This window comes from Vombatus ursinus, unplaced genomic scaffold, assembly GCF_900497805.2.
Source record: "Vombatus ursinus unplaced genomic scaffold, bare-nosed wombat genome assembly UNPS02007284.1, whole genome shotgun sequence".
Taxonomy (NCBI): Eukaryota; Metazoa; Chordata; class Mammalia; order Diprotodontia; family Vombatidae; genus Vombatus; species Vombatus ursinus.
In genome coordinates this window covers 13,914,770-13,932,356 of record NW_020947062.1, presented here as the reverse complement: position 1 = coordinate 13,932,356, position 17,587 = coordinate 13,914,770, and positions in this window count along the sequence as shown.

Sequence of the window (17,587 nt, the reverse complement as noted above, 5' to 3'; positions counted from 1 at the left end):
TTCATTAGAGGCTCCATCTCCTCACTGGAAAAATAATGCACTCTAGGTGCAAAATGAGCAGGGGCATGATGGAGTTTGCTGACCTTCGAGAGGCAGTTGTTAAATTTTCAATGTGAGCATTTACTCTTTGGACATTGGTAAATGCTACAATTCAGAGTTTGATTTATTGTTTTGTTGACTATATACACTGAATAAAGTAATAAAGAAAATATTAATAATACAGATTAAACTTAAAAGTGAATTGTGGGCATATTTTTTTTTTTTGGAGAGTGGATTAAACATTTTCCAGCATGTCTCTGAGAAAGAGGCATACACTGTCAGACACAGCTAGTGTGCTGATTTGTTTAGTTTATTGGTTCTTTTTCATTGTAAGAGAAGGTTCTTTTGAGGTCTGTGTTGGTTGGGTCTTTGGGGAGCCATTGCAAAGTGACAGTTACGTAAAAAAAATAGCATCAATAAAATATTTATTCAGTGTGGTTTTTGTTTTGTTTTTAAAGAAAAAGAGTCACAGAACACAGGAAAATGATAATTTCATTGTATTATGACCAGGTCAGATCATACCTAGAATGTTGTGTTCAATTCTGGTCACCAAGTTTTAGAAAAGATTTGGAGAGCTAGAGAATGTCCAAAGGAGAATGAGAGGAGGATTCCAAAGGGCCTTGAAACCAAGACAAACAAAGATAAGATGAAAAGGCAAGGGATGTCTAGTCTGGAGAAATGGTTTTTATCTTCAAGCATGTGAAGAGTGATCCTGTAGAATTGATATTAGGCTTGTTACCACTGGCCTCAGAACTAAAAAACCTGGACAGCAGCTGCAGGGAGACAAATTTGGACTTGACCTAAGGAAATAAAAAACAAAACTTCCTAACAATTAGAATTGTACAAAAGTGAAGTGAGCTGCCTTGGGAGGTAAAGGGTTTTCCATCACTTAAGTCTCCAGAGGAAAGCTAAGTGACCAACTCTCTCTCTCTCTCTCTCTCTCTCTCTCTCACTCTCTCTCTTTCCCTCTTTCTCTGTGTGTGTGTGTGTGTGTGTGTGTTATTGTACAGGGATTTTTGTGCAGCTACAAGCTAGAAAACAAGACCCTAAGGACCCTTCTAACTCCTAGATCTTATTATTTGGATTCTGTAATTATACACAGAGATATTTTTTTTTCCTTCTATAAAATCTTGTTTTTAGTCCCATATTTATTGATACCTTTTGTTTTGGCATTACTTTTCATTTTTTAATATGTCCTCTTTCCCCACCCCGCCCCCATCCAGTGAGATATCCCTTACAACAAGGACTTTGAAAAAGAAAGAAAAAAATAGCATTTCAGCAAAACAAACTAGTACATCAGCTGTGTCTGACAACACAGGCAATATGACATGCACATCATTTCTCAACTGCTACAAAGGGAGAGAAGTTTTCTCAACTTTTCTCTGGGGCCAAGCTTGTTTATTATAATTATTCAGAATACAGTTTCTTTTTTTTTGTTTTCTGTTTACATTTTTGTAGTCACTGTGAATATTGTTTTCCTGGTTTTGCTTACTTTCCTCTGCCACAGTTCATAGAAGTCTTCCCCTGTGTCTCTGAATTCTTCATATTCATTGTTCCACACAGCACAGTAATTCCTTTACATTCACATGCCACAATTCATTTTGCTGTTCCCCAACTGATGGACCATTATTTGTTCCCTTTCTTTGTTACTACCAAAAAAAAAAAAGAAAAGGCTGCTACGAAAATTTTTGTGTCTATGAGCTCTTCCTGTCTTTGATCTTTTTGAAGGATATGCCTAGCTGTGGAATATCAGGTCAAAAGGTTTTGAATTTGAATAACTTTTTTTAAAACCATGATTCTTAGCTGATTTCCAGAAGGGCTGGAGCAGTGCACAATTCTACCAACAATATATTAGTATGCCTGCCTTCTCATAGCCCCTCTGACAATGACTATTTCCTTCTTTTGTGGAAGGGATAAGAGAGGTTTTTTTTTTTTTAATTTGTCTTTCTCTTATTAGGAATGATTTGGATCAATTTTTTGAAATGAACAGATTTCTTTAACTACATTTATATGATACCATCGTTCTGGCATTTGAATGGGAGGAATCAGTGGTGTGTATATCAATGGTAATTGATGTTTGCATCAGTTCAATCTATTTTAGCACATTCTGTTCTATTCCATTCCATGACTTTTTATTTCAGTCTATCTCACTCCATTCCTGTCCACATCAAATTCCACACACACGTACTAACTACTTGCTACGGACCCTGAGTGAGGTCCTTGCTTTCCCCTGGAAAAATCTCAACAGCATCATTGGTTCTCCATTTGTCTTTGGCAGGGAAGAGGCAGCCAATCAGGACAGAAATGTAAGAAAAGGAAAGAAAGAAAGCTGTCCAGATGATCTATAAGGTAGCACTTTTCTTTGTCCCTGACAATCATCTTCTTGGTGCCATAGGAACCAGACATTGATTTCTCCACTATAAAGTTCAGCCTATGCTTGCCTAGTGGGAGCTGAAATGTTCTTCACTGTGAACCTAAGCTTATGTTCTTTGGAGTCTGTCAGTTTCCTTCAAAATGAACCTGCTTAATAGAGTCCACATGAGTGATGGAAATGTTGCTTTCCTGAATTGTCAGGCAGGTGGCCCACCTACCACTTCTGACTTCCTGTACCCTATTATTATGAACACTGAGTTTTCTGACTTGGGTGATTATGGACTTGATTCTAATTACTGTCAAATGGAAAGTGTCCTTCCTGCATTTCTAGTTGTGAGTTGCTGAATAATCACTTCCTGATCTGATCAGAAGTATAATGAAATTATGGAGGTTTGAGAGACAGCCAACTGCTGGAGCACTCTGGGAATGCTGGTAGATTTCTTTTACCAAATTAAAGGGGATAAATGAGTCTAATCTGCTCTTCCAAGTATCTGCTCTGTTCCTGCCATGGACCAGCCCACTGTAGGCTAGAGTTGGCTAAGAATGATGGAGCCTAATGAGTCTCCAGGTACTGCTGAAAGAAGCCTTTATGCCGAAGGAAACAGAGGTGTGGAAGTAATGCTGGAAGACCAGGTCAAACTAAATCAATGGTGGTTGGAGGAGGTCAAAGGGAGACAGATTTTGGTCCAATATAAATGGAAGTTTCCAAAGGCAGAACAAGTTGCCTCAGAAGGAAAAGATTTCTCCATTGCTGGAGATCTTTATAGAGATCCTGGACGGTTGCTTGATAGGGGCACAGTAGAGAAATCACAGAATTACATAATGTGAGAGTAAATAGCAAGTGACTCAGAATCCATATAGTCTAGCCCATACCCAGAAAGTATATCCACTATAAAACACCAGACGAGTGGTATTCCCGTTTTGGTTCTGAGCCCTCCAAGGAGGGGGAATCCACTACCTCTCTACAAATCCCATGCCACTTTTAGACAATTCAGCAAGTTTTTCCTGACATCAAACCTAGCTTGTGTCTCCCTCCTGCCCTCTGTCTATTTCTGCTTTTCTGTTCCACTCTCTGCCTTTTCCCCTCCCATCATATCTCCTTGCCTCTATCACACATACAAACACATATCCTGAGCTCATTAACAAAATAGCCATCTGCAAGCCTATGCTGACGAACTCCTACCAATAAAACTGCTGAGAGTAATTTGTTGTTTTTCAAAGCTGACTTCCCCAGAGCATCTAGGCGTGGGGCAACTTCTTCTGCTTGAAATATCCAGGTAATAGAGTCAGAATTGCCAGTAGCATCCTTGCTTGGCTTATCTGGATAATTGCCTTGATCTTCCATTTGGCCCTGCTTGTGTGGATGTAGGCACAAGGAGAGCAAAGCCGGGCATGGGATTCTGGCTGAACATGCGTAGAGATTCCCAGACAATTCCACATGGTCCTGGCCACCCCAAGCAGTAAATGCAGATGAACTGTGGAAGCCAATGGTCATCAAGTCACAAAATCTTTGTCACACAATGTGTCAAACAAAATCCTGTGATTACCAAGACCATTCAGCCATGTTAATTAGACGTTAGAGGATTTGGAAGAATGCAGCCACCTGGCTGACATAAAACATCTATTCACTCAACCAGGGAGCTTTGGGCGCTAGTCACAGAATCATACACTCCTGGAGCCATAAGGAACATCAAAGGTCATCTAGTATAACAATACCCCTGAAACCTTCTGCTTCTAACAGGGAGTAACTACCGTATGTAACTACCTCTGAGGCAGCTTATTCCATTATTTTACATCTATGATTGTTAGAAAGTTCTCCTTTATAATGGGTCAATTAACCAATCAACCAATGCATATTGTTTAAATACTATGTACCAGGCACGGTGCTGAGTTCTGGAGATTCGGAGACAAAAATGAAACTGTCCCTTCTGTAAAAAGGAGCTTACATTCTATTGAAAGAGATAACATGTACACATAGAAGTAAATAAAAATGAATATACAAAATAAATATGAGATAATTTTAGAGGGGCATCTGCTTCTCTGCAATGTTTTCTTCCAAATAACATCCTTTATGTATTTGAAGACAAGTTAATGTCTCCCCTAAAACTTTGCTTTTTGGGGATTAAAATTCCCAGTCTTTTCAGCCAATTCTCAGGCATGGTTTCCAGTTCTCTTCCCATTCTGTCCATTACAAGTACTCCAATTTGCTGTAATCCTTTCTATAACATGGCACCCAGGACAAAATATAATCTGCTAGATGTGTTTTGAGCAAGGCAGAGAAGAGCAAGTCCATCACCACTCCATCATTTTGTACACTATGTCTCTCCTAGGCATCTGAGGACCACACTACCTTCTTTGGGTTAACTGGTCATGCAGCTGACTCTTGTGGAATTTACAGTTTATTAAGACCTCAAGATATTTTCACATGACCTGTTGTCTAGCTGGGATTCCTTCATCCTATGCATGTGGAGTAGATTTCTTTTAGGCCCAAATATAGGAATTGGTTATTTCTTCCCATTACATTTCATCTTACTAGATTCAACCTTTTATTATGGCCTGTTGAGATCTTTTGAGTGTCGCCAATGTGTTTCTGCCCCTCCCAAAGTCATGCCATCCATAATTCATACATATATATGCATATATAAGCTATTTATTTATCCTAGTGATTGATAAGAAATGTCAAACCATATAATACCACAGATAGATCTATTTGGTGTTGCACTAGAGACCTTTCTCCATGTTAGCATCAATATAGTGATCATTATTCTTTGGGTGTGGACATCCATATAACTGTGCTATCATGTAGTTCCAATTCCTTTATCCAGTCTTATAAGAGTAGAAGAATTTGAGTGATAAATAAATCAAAGATCAGGAAAATATATGGCGGGCATAAGTACTTACTGGCAGGTACCAAAGATGATTTGTGTTCAAGAAGTAATATAAAAATATTTTACATGATTTCGCATGTATAATGGCTATCAAATTGCTTAGCTTCTCAATGGGTAATGGAGGAACTGGAAAGATGCAAAAAATTTGAAATTCAAAATTTAAAAAAATGGATGTTAAAAATAAATTATTTTAAAAGGAGTAATATAAAAGACACCTGAGAACATGGATGATCAGGAAAGGGAATGGGATAACAGTGGGGTAATAATAATAATAGTTCACATTCTTACACTGCTTTCAGGAAGATAAAGTACTTCCCTTACAACAACCTTTTGAGAAAGTAGTACAATGACAATTATTCCCATTTCACAGATTTGGAAGCTGAGACTTAGAGAGGTTGTTTGACATGGTCCAAGTCCCTGAGTTATGTTTAAATCAGGACACATAGGGTCATAGGTTCAGAACTAGAAGGGATGTTCAAGGTTACTTATAAAACCATCTGATTTTATGGTTAATGAAACTGAGGCCTGGAGAGTTTAAGTGACTTGCCCAAGGTCAGACAGTTAATAAGTGGTTTAATAAGCTTAATAAGCTTAGCCTAGGTCTAAAATCATCATTTCATCCAAACCAGTGGCAGGACTTATTAAGAAGCCAGGTTAGTTCAGAGTCATTACTCCACCTCAGGCTGGCGTCAGGGCTCCATCTGGAGGTAGGGTCAGAACTTAAGTCTGTGACCTGGGACGGGGCTTAGTCTAGGTTTCATTCTAGAACCAAATTAGGCTTAGTGCTAAGAAGATGTAATCTGAATAATGGAGGTCAGGACTCTACGTAGAATAAGTACTGAGAATAATTCTGAACCCAGAGACAGGATTCAGTCTGCAACTGAGGTAAGAGATCAAAGGTCAAAGATCAATCTCGGGCTGGGGTCAGGGTCAGGACTTGAGCCCTGTGTCATGGTTCATTCTGTATTTAGTCAGGGCTCAGTTCGAGTCTAGAATCCAGGCTCAGTCTACAGCTCTTTGGAGCAGATGTTCTGTGAGGATTTAAGTAGTCTTGGAGTCATCAAACAGTGGCATTGGGGAATATATCATCCCCATGGATCAACCCTCTGAGCTTAGTAGAAACCCAAGCCAACCCAACCTGGTGAATTACCATGAATTACACATGTGGCACACCAAAGGTTGCTCTGCAGGCAATCTCTATTATCAGAATCTTCAGCAAATGATCATTCATTGGCCCTTATGCACCAGATTGTCCCTGCTGGGCTCAGCCATGCACAAAGACTTTGAGTCTCAGCCTGGAGCTGAGAACAATGGGCCTGGCACATGCCTGGCACATGCTCAAGAGCTCCCTAGGAGAATAAATCTGGGCTCAGCTCAGCTCCTGCCATATAGGATGATCACTGCAGACAATATAGTGAGGCAGACTCCAGGATAATAACAGTCAGCGTTTATATAGTGCTCTAAAATTTGCAGATCTCTTCACAAATATTATCTTGTTTGATCCTTACAACAATCCTAGGAGGTAGATACTATTATTAACCCCATTTTACAGGTGAGGAAACTGAGGCAGGCAGACATTAAGTGACTTGCCCAGGCTACACCTAGAAAGTATTTAAAGTATAATTTGAACTCAGGTCTTCATGACTCCAGGCCCAGCAATCTATCCACTTTGCCACCTAGCTTTCAACTATTTACCTGCCTAGGACACTTTGCTCTTTACAAAGCCCATAATAACCCAGAGAAGGAGATAGTACAATTATTTTTATCCCCATTTGACATATGAGGAGACAGAGGGTCAGAGACCAGCAGTAACTTCCTCATGATCATACAGCCAGTGAGTGACAGAGCCAGGATTAGACCCTGTCTCTCTGTTCCCTCCTTGTGACTGCCAATTATTATCCCCCAGGACTCTGAGTATTGTTATCACTTTATATCTTGCTTCCCCAGAAGGTCATCTCATAGATGTGGTAGGTACTTAATGTTTGTTAAATTGATTTGAACTGAATTTGAACCTAGCAGGAGCGAAGATGGATTTCTCTTTTCCTAGTTCTTATCTTAGGGTTGTTGTGAGGATCGAGTAAGATAACATTAAAGCACCAGCTGGAAGAATTATTGTGATCATCATTATCTTTCTCTAGACTTTGGCACCTCTGTAAGCAGAGTGTTAGACTGGGTGGGGAAGAGAAATCTACAAAGTATAGCTAAGATGAAGTCCCTGCCCTCACAAAGCTCACAGTCTAAGAGAGGGCTACAATCATACATTCTACACCCATTAAAGATACACAAAAACCATAAGGTCGGAGAGTGAAAAGTTGATACTCATGGGGACAAATCAGGGAAGGCTTCCTGGAGAAGGTGGCATTTGAATCAGTAAATATAATCTCTGTTTTCAGACATGTAGAAGGGCTGTCTTGTAGAAACTGGATTAGAGGCAGCACTATGTGCCACATTCTGAACCTGGAATCAGAACGACCTGAATTTTAATCCAACCTCAGATACTTACTAGCTGTGAGACCCTGTGCGTATTACTTAACCTCATGGTACCTCCGTTTCCTCATCTGTATCAAGAGAATAATAATGGCACCTACCTCCCAGGGCTGTTGTGAGGATCTAATGGGTTAGTATTTGTAAAGCACTTTTCAAGTCTTAAAATGTCATTATAAATGCTAGCTGTTATTATAACTGCAATTAGGCTCATTCTGCTTGACCCCAGAAGGTAGGTCAAAAAGGAATTGCAGAAAGTTATAGGGAAATCAGTTTAGTCTTATTATAAAGAAAAGCTTCCTATTAATGAGAGCTGTTCAATAATGAAGGTAGTGATCTCCTCAGCACAGAAGGTATTCAGACAAAAGCTGAAGCACAATGCACTACAATATATGTTGAATGAATAACAAGTGAAGGAAAGCCAGAAAACCTCTCCCTAGTTTGTCGCTGCCCACAGAAAATGTCATATAAATCTCTTGTCCAGGAAAATGAAGTACAATTGCTTTAGAAAAGATGACTTCTCTGGCACCCCTCATGTCACCTTCTCATTCATCACCCTCCAGTGATTCAGTTGAATTACTTGCCAGTCCTACCACAGAGCTGTCTTTGCCCCTTACACTCATCTCCCAGCCCTGGTGTGTGTTAATTCACTACCATTGTTAAAATGCTGTTAGCAAAGGTGCCCTTCTGGTCTTTTCCAAACACTCACTAAATGGTTTGAATTTATTCATTGGACTGAGCTCATCCTGGGTCATGGGTCCCCCTTCCCACTTCTTTTTCTTCATCTCATTGACTTTTAAATTTCTATTAGAGCTTACGAGCTCCTTTTGTCCTGATAGGGAAGCTGGCTGAGATTAGAGCCCCGTCAGAACCACCTTCCAAGAAACCTCCTGGGGTCATCTTATCCATTCCTCAGCCAGAGGTCAGGGCCAGACAGATGCTATATGACCCTAGGAAAGTTACTTAATCTCCATATGACTCAGTTTCCTCTTCTGTACAATGAAAGAGTTGGACTAGATAGTCATTAAGGTCCTTTCTATTTCTATATTTGTGACCCTATAATTCCCAAATAGGGAGATGCCACACCTTCCCTTCCCATTCTAGTAATTAAAAGCTTGCCTGGTTAAAGAATTTATCATGCTATCTAACCTAAATCTCTGACATTTTGGCTTACGTCAATGGCTGGAGTGTTCCCCAAACATACCTTCTGCTATGTTGTAAAAGTGTTGTTACTCCTCCTTAGTTTTCAAAGAAGAACAGTGACATCATAGATGATGTCTTGATGTGTGTGTGAATTGGGTTTTAGTGAGGCAATGTTGCACAAAGTCATCAGCCTCACTCTTTCTTCCAGAGTCATCGAAATCTATTGGCAAGACAGAAGTCAGGATGACTGGTGATGGCCCAGGATGCAGAGGATGACACCTGACCAAGCTCCAAGCACTCCACAGCACCTGCTTCAGACACCATCATGGCCATTGGAACAAATTGTTCTCATCAGCCCATTTCACTGGAGGAAGTCTTCACATGCTCAGGGTAGATATTTCCCTATCTCGCCAATGATCTTTTGTCCTGTCAGTTACCCTCACCTGCCATCTGCCAAGACGATTTTACCGTGGTATAGCTGCTGTGCATTTTACAGTTTCTTGGAGCCGTAAGTGAGAGTTGGGTGACAGGTGGATACCAAAGGTGGATAGGCAGCCCTGAAAAAGGCTTGGCAAGCCCTCACACCAGAGGTGTTGGTCCTCCCCAAACACCCTTGCTGTAACAATTAAGAAATACTAAAAAAAAATCTCATAGTCCTTGATAAATTAAAGTCACCCAGGTGAACCACATCAAGAACCACAGCCTCTTAACTTTTTTTTCAGATTTGTCCCTAGACCTGGAAGGTCCTCCCCCTTCCTCTTCTTTTATTTGTTGAATTCCTGCCTATCCTCTGAAGCCCAACTTAAATATCATCTCTTCAGTAAAGATGAAACAATGGAAATGGTGGATGATAGAGGGACTCTGGGAAGATAGATACACTAATGCAAATTTGGATGTTCTTACCAATTCATCCATGCCTACCCATATTGTGTGACTCCTCCCATAAGTACATCACAGGGGATCCACCCAATATGCTAGAGGCCTTCCTTAGAATTACATGTGTTGGAATATTATTGTGAGAAATTATGAGTATGATGAATTCAGTAGATTATTGGAGTACCTGTATGAATTGATATGGAAGAAGGAAGTAATGCAAGAACAATATAGATTTTAAAAGATATGTAGAGAAGATAAGAGCAAGGATAGGTAATAGAGAGTGTCAGGATATTAATAAGAGAAATGCAAATCAAAACAACTCTGAGATGTTACCTCATACCTAACAAATTCATGAAGATGGCAAATGATTGGAATAGTCAATATTAGAGGGATTGTGGAAAGACAAAAACATCAATATGCTGTAAGTGGAACTGTGAATTGGTCCTACTATTCTGGAAAATAATTTGGAATTATATTAAGAAAGTTATTAAAATGTTCATATCCTTTGACCCAGAGATCCCTTTGCTAGGTATACACACCAAGGGATTGAATGACATAAAAAATAATAATAATAAGGCCATAAGAAGAACCATGATGATCATAGCAACAGTTTGAAGTTACCAAGAGCTAGAAATAAAGTAGATGCCCATTGATTGGAGGAATGGCTAAACAAGTTGCAATTATGAACAAAATTCGATACTGTAAGAAATAATGGGGGCAGCTAGGTGACTCAATGGATAAAGCTCCAGTCTTGGAGTCAGGAGGACCTGAGTTCAAATCTGGCCTAAGACATTTGACACTTACTAGCTATGTGAACCTGGGCAAGTCACTTAACCCCAATTGCCTCACCAAAAAAAAAAAGCATGCTTATATATGTACTTGTTTCTTTCATTAGAATATAAACTCTTTTTGAGTAGAAATTGTTTCATTCATTGTACTTTTATACAATGTCAGTGCCAGTACCTAGTACATGGTAGGTGCTTGCTACATACTTGTAGATTCATTGATTAGACAATTAGATAGATTTGAAACTATGTGCTGTCTGTACTCAAAGAGTAGTCATTGAAAGCTCAATGTCAGCTTGGCAGGAGCTATCCGGTGGAGATCTGTCCCTTGATCCTGTGCTAATTTCAATAACTTGTCTAAAGCCATAAATTGCATGTTTTCAAATGACACAAAGCTAGGAGGAATGGCCTACACATTGCAGGACAGAGTCATGATTCAAAAAAAGATCTTGATAGGCTAGAGCATTGGACTGAATCTAATAAGGTGAAAATCAGTAGATCTAAATGTAAAATCTTACATCTCAGTTTTTAAAAAATTCCCCAATACAAGATGGGGAAGGTATGGTCAGTTAGCAGTTTGTCTGAAAGAAATCTGGGAGACTTTGTGACTGTAAGCTCAATATGAGTCAGCGGTATCATTTGGCCACCAAAATTGCAAGGGTGTTTGTGTCTCATAAATCATGCAGCACTTTGTTTTTTAGATCTTTAACACAGTAGAGAGACAGTGTAGCATAGTGGATGGAGAGTTGGCCTTAGGGTCAGAAAATATCCAAGTTCAAATCTCCTCTCTGTCCCATACTGGCATGGTAACCCTACGCAAATCACTTATCCTCTCATTGTCTCACCAAATCTCTAAGACTATAAATTGCGGAGTAGGTGCTGAAGTACGTTGGTGAACGTTGCTTTCTCATTGTCCTAGACCGATGAAATCACAGGACTGGTAAAAAAAAAATACACTGGTCATATATCACTGAACATTATAGTTATTTGGGTTTGGTTTCCTTCTAGTTTGGGGCCATCATTCTCAGATCCTTTTCACAGGTACTGTGGATTTCATCCTGAGGTCCCCCAGGTCTAATGGGTGAGCTTTTGACTCATCTACCCTCCCACCCCAGTGCCACTTCCCAAGTGTTTCCTCACCATCTTTGATTGCTAAAATCCTACCCAGCATTCAAGGCTTCTCTTAAATGCTACCTCCTCCAAGATCTCTGATAATCCTATAGCCAGAACTGATCTCACAAGATCATAGCATCTAAAGATTAAAGAGTCCCTTGAAATCATCTTGTACAATCACTTAATTTCACAGATGAGTAAACTGAGATTCAGCTAAAATTCTACCTTCTTCAAGAAGATTTCCAAATCCTTATTCTCAGTTTTTTTTCCTTCTGAGATGACCCCAATTTATCCTGTCTTTCTCTTGATTGGGGAACAGCTAGGTGGCACTGCGGACAGAGTGCTGAACCTAGAGTCAGGAAGAGTCATCATCCCTTAGTTCAAATCTGGCTTCAGACACTTACTAGTTGTATGACCCTGGACAAGTCACTCAACCCTATTTGCCCCAGTTTCCTCATCTGTAAAATGAGCTGAGAAGAAAATGGCAAACCACTCCAGTATCTTTGCCAAGAAAACCCCAAATGGGCCCATGAAGAGTCAAACATGACTGAAAAATGGCTGAACAACAACAAATATCTTACTTGTACATAGTTGTTTACAAATTGTCTCACACATTAAATTATCTCCCACGTTAAACTGTGAGCTCCTTGAGAGCATGGATTATATTTGCCTTTCTTCTTATTCTTAGCATTTAGTACAGTGCCTGGCACATAGTGGGTGCTTAATACATGCTTATTTACTTGACTTAATGACTTGAGGTGATTTTTCCTAAGTTATTGGTTAATAGCAGAACCAGGATAGGAACCCATATTCTCTGACTCCAAATCCTGTGCTCATTCCACTTTAACATGGCACCTCTTCCTCCTCTGAAAATTTATATAATTCTGTGCTATTAAACTCCTGAGGTTGTGAAGATCATGCTTAATGTTCCTGACGGAAAGCACATTCTTCACTCCATGAGTCAGCCTGATGTGATGGAAAGACCTCTGGTCTTGGAGTTAGCTGACACAGTTTTGAGACCTACCTCTGACTCTTACTAGCTGTGTGATCAAGAGAAAATCCCTCCTCCTTCTGAGCTCTTGTTCTTTATTTGTAAAATGGGGATAGTAATATATGCATTACCTACTTACCTGTCCTGTGTCCCACACTTTCCTCTCTCTCATCTCTCATATCCACTCAGTTGCTAAACTTTGCCATATCTACCTCTACAATTCCTCTCAAAGCCATCCATCCACCCCTCCGTTGCTGTCATTTATTCCTCTAGTCTCTATCACTCTATCATTCTCTCCTGGAGTGTGCTGGAACCATCTCTAACCTGCTTGTAAGAGCCAACTGTTAAATGTTCACAGAAAGTGTTTACATCTCAGATATCAGCAATGGCTATAAATCCGGGCTTGACTTATTGTTCTGTTGATTTCTAGATTTCATAGTATGATATTGTGATTTGATCATGCAGATTAAACTTAAAAGTGTGTGCATCCGTTTTTTTTAAGCCTGGTTGTTAAATATCTACCAGCACACCCTTGTATTGCTTTATAAACATTGAGCTTGAGCTCAGCTGGAGTGCAGGGAATGAAGTCCTCACCAGTCTGGAGGTCTGCTGACTGGAGCAACAACAACAATGACAGCAATCACAACCACAACCACAACCACGACAACAGCAACAGGCATTTATATGGCATTTTAGGGGTTTGCAAAGGGCTTTATGCCTATTATTTCTTTTGAGCCTTACAGCACCCTGGATCTATCCTTCACATACTACTCGCCAATCTTTACTTTTCTGGTATCCTTAACACTTAACAGTTAATAAGATTTCAAAATTAACCGTTAACTACACCACAAGCCCCACAGGGGCAGAGTTTGTTATTTCTACTTTGTAGCTCCTTTAGTGATCAGCGGAGAATTGAATCAATAATTCCTTCTGTTACAAACTAGAGAGGCAGTGGTCAGAGCACTAGTCTTGGGTTCGAGAAGACTTCCATTCAAATCTGGCCTCAGATACTAACTGTGTGACCCTGGGCATGTCACTTAACCTGTCTCTGCCTCAATTTCCTCAAATGTAAAATGAGGATTATAATAGCACCTACCTCCCCACGTTGTTTTGAAGATCAAATAAGATCATATTTGTAAAGTGCTTTGCAAGTTTTAAAGTGCTATGTAAATGCTAGCTATTATTACAAACTGCTTTATGATAGATAGATAGATAGATAGATAGATAGATAGATAGATAGATTTATTAAACATTTACTACGTGAAGCCCTGTGAATGCAATACAAGCAAGTCAGACTACAAGAAGCATACAATGTCATGGGGAAACAGAATGCTTAAAGGAAAACCCCAAAGTAGGGGCAGAGAAGCCCGGTTTGGAGTGGTCAGTGAGAAACGAGGAGGAGGACTGATTCTGGGCAGAATAAGGCGTGGTATAGAAGTGGTGTCCAGTGAAGGATGTAGGAAAGAGAAGTATCTGAAAGCACCTCGGTGGGAAGTAGCAGAAGCCGGCTGTGGATCTGAATTCCAATTCCTTGAATCTCGTTTCAGCACTTTTTCCAGTGCACCATATTGTTCCACAAGAGTTTACTGAGCACCTACCTAGGCCCACACTGTGAGGGAAACAAAGGAATTCAAATAAATTGAATATAAATGTATTCTGGCCTATTATGTGTACTATGTTAGTTGCTAGGGGAAATACAAGGGTCAGTTAAAACACACTCACAGTCAGGGGAAGCAAGGTGGTGCAGTGGATAGAGCTCTGGTCTTGAAGTCAGGAAGACCTGAGTTCAAGTTCGACCCCAGACATTTCACATTTACTAGCTGTGTGAGCCTGGGCAAGTCTCTTAACCCCAATTGCCAAAACAAAACAAAACAAATGCTCACAGTCTCAGCATGCAGAATACTATACCACATATATACACCTAAATACATATATACACATAAAATAATATATATGTATGTGTGTGTGTGATTGTATGTGTATGTATGGGTGTATCTGGACATGACCAATGCAGGAATTCATTTTTCTTAATTATGCATATTTGTTACAATTGTTTTCTTTTTCTTTTCTTTACAATGGTGGAGGCAGGGTAGGGGAGAGGGAGAGAAAATCCACTTTTTGTTAGCTAAAACAATATTTTTTTTTTTAAAGAAGACATCCAGAGAGAATTATACTACAAGTTATAATGTGGGCAGGAGGAATCGTACAGAATGACTCAAGAGGTTCGAGAATGTAGAAGAGTCCATTTCTTACAGGTGTTTATAATAACAGAACCACAAGAATTTAGAGTTGGCAAGGACCTTTGATCGCAAGATTACAGGGTCAGAGCTCTAGAGCTGAAAGGGACATGAGGTCATCTAGCCCAACCCTCTCATTTTACAGATGAGGAAATGGAGTTAAGTTCAACCACCTAATTTTATAGTTGAAGAAGAGGAAACCCCATAGAGGAAAAAGGACATATCCAAGATCCTGAAACCAATTAATGGCAAAACTAGAACTGGAAGCCCAGTCCAAGATATACATTCCACTACACAGAGCCATCTCCTCTTTAAAAGGACCAGTTTTTCTTTTTCATGTGATCTTCCTAGCATTTCTTCTCCTCTGGGTAATTCCTATTCCTCTAGTAAGACTACAATGTGTTTTATAAGGCCAGACTTTATCATTCAGAACCCCAGTTCTCTATAAAAATGAGGTGAACCAGCTATTGGCAGCCACATGCATGGTGTGATATGATGGGATTCATAAACTTCTTCATGCTCTTCCCCCATATGTTGTCCTGCCCTCCTGCCAGAGGCCTGCTGAAGTACTGGAAATTTCACCCTTGGAATTTTGTTCCTTTGGGAATAGCCATTTTCTCTTTTTGTCATTGAGTTGTTTTTCAGTCATGTCTGACTCTTCGTGACCCTATTTGGGGTTTTCTTGGCAAAGATATCAGAGTGGTTCATCATTTCCTTCTCATCTTTTTACAGATGGAGAAACTGAGGGAAGCAGGGTTAAGTGACTCGTCCAGGGTCACCAAGTATCTAAGGCTGGATTTGAACTCAGGAAGATGAATCCTCCTGACTTCAGGCCTGGCAATCTATCCACTGCACCACTTAGCTGCCCCACCATTGTCTCTAGAAAATCTCTATCAGAAGGCCCACCTGTGAGGTCTAACCATCACATGCCTCAGGAGAAAAGGGAGATAACCAACAAAAGGCAGAAATACTGCATTATGCTTCTGTTTTCTCTGCCACAAAGAATGATATTTGAATTGGAAAGAAGAGAAAGAAAATCATGGCTAATATGTAGTTAAAATCAAAGATAAGTGAGAAAAAAGTGAGAATACTACTTGACTTCAGTGAACTCAAGTCATGAGGCCTGGACAAGCTGCTTCCCAGGGTACTGAAAGGACTGCTAGATATGATTTCTGAGCACCTATCATGAAGAAAGGGAAAGGCATCAAGTGACTTGACAAGGGCAAAGAAAATAGAAGAAGCCATAGGCCAGTTAGTTTGAATTTGAATCTCAGAAAAATGCTGGAGTAGCTTATTAACATATAGAAAGATCACTAAGAGTCAGCATGGCTTTCTCAAGAACATGTACTGTAAAACTAATCTCATTCCCACTTTTGACAGATTCTTTAGACTTCTAAGTGAGCGTAAGGCTGCCAATATGGTATACTTTGGTTTTAGCACAGTCTTTGACCAAGTTTCTCATGCTGACCTTGTGGACAAGATGAAGAGATGTGGGTTAGATGAGAATGCAGTGAAGTAAACAGGATAGCTTTGATAAGGGTTAGAAGGGAAGATATCATTATCATCATCATCGCCACATTTTAAGGATTCAAAAATATACTTAGACAGTGGTCATTAGAGGCTGAGGAAAAGCTGAAAGGTTAATTAATCATTTGTCAGGGTGCCCAGAGTCCTGCCCCTGTTGTCCAGGAGGCAGGAAAAGCATTTGGCATTGAGCTGCTGTCAGGGCTCTGGATCTTATGAGTGCATGAATTTAAGGCATGTTGAAGAGGGGATAGAGGCTCTGAGATGAAGCAGCAAATAGCAAGTCTCAAAGAAGGGTTGGAATCACAGAAATAAAATTTTCTTGATTTCTCAAGAGTAAGCAAACTCCCAGCCAAACCTCATGGTACCAAGGAAATGCCTTACAGGGACAAAAGGGCAGCTAGGAGCCCCACCATCAGCAGAAAGTTGGTTCTGTGCTGCTTCCAGTAGTAGGGATGGCCTACACCAAGTCATTTGTGGTTACCATCCCCGAACAGCACCCAACTACAAGATGGCCATTAGTTAGGATTCAGTCTGGGACTATATTCAAGCTTTAGGCTAGAACTAGATGTGCAGCTCATTCTCAGGGTAGGGGCTCAATCTTGGGTAGAGGAAAGACTCTATTTTAGTGGTTACAACAAAGAATAATGAAACTCAATTGCAGAAGGTGGGGCAAGATGGGATACTTATGAAGCCTCTCTTTGTAATATATTAAATGGATTGCTTCAAATGATCTAGGATTTTTTTTTTCATTTTATAACTGAAGGCAGGAGAAGGGGAGTAATATAGATTGGAATCAATGAGTATTTATTTGGCTCCTTCTAAGTACTACGTGGGGCAGCTAGGCGGCATGGTGAATAGAGCACTAGCCCTAGAGTCAGGGAGACCTGAGTTCAAATCCAGCCTCAGACACTGACTATTGTGTGACCCTGAGCAAGTCACTTAATCCTGTTTGCCTTAGTTTTCTCTTCTGTAAAATGAGCTGGAGAAGGAAATGGCAAACCAGCCCAGTATCTTTGCCAAGAAAACCCCAAATGGGGTCATGCAGAGTCAGACACAAGTGAACAACAAAAGTACTAAAAGTGCCTGGCAGCTGTGCTAATCTCTTAGTGTACCAAAAAAAAAAAAAAAGCC